Source organism: Hyla sarda, chromosome 9 (assembly GCF_029499605.1).
Source record: "Hyla sarda isolate aHylSar1 chromosome 9, aHylSar1.hap1, whole genome shotgun sequence".
NCBI classification, from domain to species: Eukaryota; Metazoa; Chordata; class Amphibia; order Anura; family Hylidae; genus Hyla; species Hyla sarda.
In genome coordinates, this window is record NC_079197.1 from 32,885,329 (window position 1) to 32,890,455 (window position 5,127).

Below are 5,127 nucleotides of genomic sequence, written 5' to 3' on the forward strand. Positions count from 1 at the left end.
TCTTAGTATAGACAAGAGCACAGACAAAAGAAATTCTATCCTGGAAATCCCTATTTGGTTTGTATTTATTGTATTCATATTTGGTGGAATTTCTTACCAACATTATTACAGATAGTAATATTCTCATTCAACATAAAAATTTTTATATTCATCCTCGGTATAGATAATTAAATAGTGTCTTGTCAGCTCTTCAGAACGGGAATAATGCTTCCCCTAAGGCCAGTTTTACACCGCCCCCCTGTGAAACTGGTCTACAATTGTTCCACCTGAATATTAAGAAATCCTTTTTAATTCCTTAATATATTCTTTGTTACCATTAGTTCCCTAAGCACTGATCTGGCGATCCATAGGGATCCATTGGGATTTATGTATATCTTCTTCATGCATGAGGGGACTGAATTTTAATAGGGACTATATTAGGAAATTAGAGCACAGGTTTTGCTCAGTTGTTTCTGTTATATTTATCAACTACGGGAGAATCCCCTTAATTTTTAACATGAATTTTTATTATATTTGTTATTAGTCTTGGCAAAAAAAATGGTTTCTGTAAGAAAGTACAAGGCAGGACATACAATAAGAATAAATCAGCTTTACAAAAATGAAATTTCTAGAAAAAAATATGAAAATCTATATAGATTTGTCACATTAAAGGGGTATTCTGGCCTTATACATCTTATCCCCTATCCATAGGATAGGGGATAAGATGGCTGATCGCAGGGGTCCCGCCCCTAGGACATCCGCGATCTCGGTGCATTCTGTGCCGAGCACTACCTCCGTGGCCGAGACATGACATCACAGCCATGCCCCCTAGAGACGCCATGCCCCCTCCATTCATGTTTATGGAAGGGGGCGTGATGGCCACCACGTCCCCTCCCATAGACATGAATGGAGGGGGTGTTGTTGTGACGTCACGTCTCAGAGGCAGCGCCCGGCACAGAATGCTCGGGGCTGCACCGAGATTGCAGGTGTTCCAGCAGAGGGACCCCTGTGATCAAACATCTATCCTTTGGATAGGGGATAAGATGTATAAGGCCGGAATACCCCTTTAGGGTACGTGCAGACGAGTGGAATTGCGCTGCGGATCCGCCACTGAAAGACCTCCGGATGCTGCCTTTACATGTGCCTGCTCAGAGCGGCAATACGCCGCTACGTGCCGACACACTGAAGCAATGTGCGAGTCACCGTGCATGCGCGGCTGCACACATAGCGGCTGCTCCCCCTGCTCTATGAGCTAGACGAGAGCTGCTGCGATGGGCGAGTATACTGCGCATGTGTGCAGCGACTTGCACATTGCAGTGTGTCTGCCAGCCTCTCCGAGCAGGCACATGTAAAGGCAACATACAGAGGTCCTTCAGTGGCGGATCAGCAGCTAAATACGCTCTGTAAATCCGCTCGTCTGAACGTACCCTTAAGGCTAGGTTTCCACTTTTTACTGCGTTTCTTGGATATCTGTCAATGCAGTTTTTCAGCCAAAGCCTGAAGTGTACTGCAAAGGAATGGGAAAGGACGGGTGATTACAATAGAGCTGCGCGGTATGAGCAAAAACGTGTATCACGTGTATCAAGTGATGGCGGTTACACAGTATTTAACGGTATTCCCCCCCCATGTGTCCTGGGCGCCACTTCTCTTCCAACACCCCCCCAATGAATTATCAGCGGTGCTGTCCCCATATCTGTCCCAACATCATGTCACCCGCAACCGTTCCACTGCTCATCCTCCTATGAGTTGTGGGCCGTCGGCACTAGAAATCTGCACAGTACTACAAATAACGTTTCCCGGGCTGCAAAAATAAACAAAATAAACTTTAACTAACCTGCCTACGTTCCCCCGTTGCTCTGATACCGTCTTCACTGTCCTGCGCTGCGGTCCTCTTGCTGTTTCCTTGGGACGGGAAAGTAATCGCTGCGGCCGGTGATAGGCTGAGCGCACTGTCATGTATGAAGCCGGCCTGCTCCCTACTAGTGATGAGCAGCATTGCCCATATTCGAATTTGCGATATTTCGCAAATATATAGATGAATATTCGTGCTATATTCATTAATTTCGCGTTTTCTTTATATTCGCATATGTGAATATTCGCTTATTCATGTATTGGAGGAAGTAAACAGTGAGGGGTGGGCAACTTTACTATTGGTTGCTAGGGATGTTGTTGATAACCTCTGACAAGTGTATTTGCATCATTCTTATTGGCCCACAATTGCATATGCGGAAAAAAAGCGAATATTCGCAATTTCGAATATATAGCGAATATATTCGCAATATTCATGAATTTGCAAATTTGTGATATTCACAATAAAAATTTGAACACTACCTGAGAGCCCAACACTACATTAGAGTCCTTACATGAGAGTGGGCTCAGCCTATCAGCAGCCGAGGCGGGACATCACTGCGGCCGGTGATAGGCTGACGGCTCTGTGACGTTCCTATCCCCATGACCACAGCGGAAGGACCGTGAGGCCGGTAACGGGGAACGTCGGAAGGTGAGTTAAAGTTTATTTTGTTTATTTTTGCAGCCCGGGCAACGTTATTTGTAGTACAGTACAGATTTCCAGCGCCGGCGGCCCGCAACTCATAGGAGGATGAGCAGAGGAGCGCATGTGGGTGACATGATGTGGGGACAGATGTGGGGACAGCGCAGCTAATTCATTGGGGGGCGAAAAAAAAGCAGAACAGTGCTGGCAGGTCACATATGATTCGTTCCCCGATGTGGGGACAGCGCGCTGCGGCGGATAATTCACTCATTTGAGGGGGGGAGGGGCCCAACTGGTATTGCGGTATGGGCAAAATTCATATCGTGCAGGAAAAAAACCTGCAACCCCTCCCCCACCTGAAATGGTAGTGTGCAGTGCTGCTGGGTGCCTGCCTGCACATGCGATCCTCTGCCACTTGAAAATACTAGCACTCAGCATTCTCAGACTCCTGAGAAGCAAATTTGACCAATCATGTGATAAGACATGCCCAGTCCATTATAGCTGCATTATTTGAGACATGATCTGTCACTATAGTAAACATGATATATCAGACTGGGAATGTGTTGTCACCTGATTGGGCAAATTTGCTCTTCAGGAGTCTGCGAAAGCTAAGTGACAACCAATATGGCTGACATATTATTTCTCGCAGGAATAATCACCCAGCTTTCCTAGATACATCAGGTATCCCTTCCAGATACATGATATGTAAAAAAAAAAAAATACCAAGCTCCAGAATTACATATTTTTGGTCACTACAGAAAATCACAGAAAAGTCTAATCAAAACGGTACCGATAAAGATTTCAGATGACAGCTCAAAAAAATTACCCTCATGCATCCCCATATACGGAAAAATAAAAGCGTTATAGGGTGTGAGAAGAGGACAATTTCAACCCCTTAAGGGTGCGTTCCCACAGGGCGTATACGCAGCGTATTTGACGCTGCACAAAATTTACGGCAGCAGCGCGAAATACGCTGCATATTCCTTGCTCACTATACACACAGGGCTTTCCGGCGGCAGCCCTATGTGTGTAGTAATTTTTGGAGGCGGAGTCGCGCGTCACAGACACACCGGCACACGGATCAGCCTCTAAAACTCACTGCACACATAGGGCTGCCGCCGGAAAGCCCTGTTTGTATAGTGAGCAAGGAATAAGCAGCGTATTTCCCGCTGCTGCCGTAAATTTTGTGCAGCGTCAAATATGCTGCGTATACGCCCTGTGGGAACGCACCCTAAAGATGGAATCTCATGGGGATTTTTTGTATCATGCTTATGTTACCCGAAAATAGAACAATAAAAAGGTCTAACCTGCCCCGGTGTCCCAGTAACCCAGTATCCCGAGTTCCCCCGCTGCCGTCTTTTTCTGGTCTGCCGTGGTCAGCACGTCACAGGTAATCGATGGCCACAGCGACCTAGGCGATCAATGCATCACACTGCAGCTCAGCCTATCGCCGGATGAGGGGGGACGTCACTATGGACGGTGATTCGCTGACCAGTTCTGTGAGGTGCTGACGATGGCTGGACCAGGAAGAAGATGACAGCGGAGGAATGGAGTAAGGCACCGGGGAAGCGGGGTAGGTTAGTCCTGTTTTTTGTTTTATTTGCAGGCAGTCCGGGCATTATGGTAAGAATTTTTCCACATGAGATATCTCCTTTAAGGACGCCGCCAATTTTTACCTAAACAACCGGGCCCAATTTTACAAATCTGGTATGTGTCTCTTTAAGTTGTAATAACTTGAATAGCTTTTGCTGAAGTGATTCTGTGAAAGTTTGTTCCTGACATATTGTACTTTATATTAGTTGTAAATTTTTGGTGATAAATGCAGCATTTTTTTTTTTTTTTTTTTGCAAAAAACTCAAACAATTCCAAACGTTCCAAATGGAGCATTTCTATATATTTTTTTTTTTTCATTATTTTTTATGGGGTTCACTGAGCGGTAAGAATGATGATAACTTTAATATGTGGGTCGGTAGGACAATGCCAATACCAAATTTATATAGCTCTTTTTTTTTCTTTTCACAACAAAATCCTTACTTTCCTCTTTTTAGTGTTGTTGTGTTCTGACAGTCATAACTTTTTTATTTTTTGTCCAACGCAATTGTGTGATGGCTTATTTTTTGGCAGGATAAGCTGTACTTTTTATTGGTACCATTTTTACAATATGATCAGTACTGACCACGGCATCTATGTGGTTAATGCTGCCAATAGCAGCGCAATCTTGGTCATGGCAGCTGCAATGGGATCTTGGGTTCCCACGCCGATCTCCTGCACAGAGCAGACAATCAATTGGATGTATGCATACTATTGCTTGAACCTGTCGCAAGATGGGATGTAGACATGAGTCCTATATTGGGAAGGGGTTAAGCATACTTATTTTCTTACATGGTTATTTTTTTTAAAGTAGTACAATAAAACAAAATCCTATATAAATTGGGTATTGTTGTAATTGTATGGACTAACAGAATAACCCCAACATGTAATCTTTAACTGAATAGTGAATACAGCTATATTGGTCCCCATAATTTCTGATGGCAGTCTATGGTTTTAATCACAGTCCCAAGTTTTATAACTAAAAAACAGCGTTGAGACAGGTCAAATCCTATGTATGAGATTGTATGAGACTGATGCCCATGTTGATGTTGAGACTGATGTTGTTG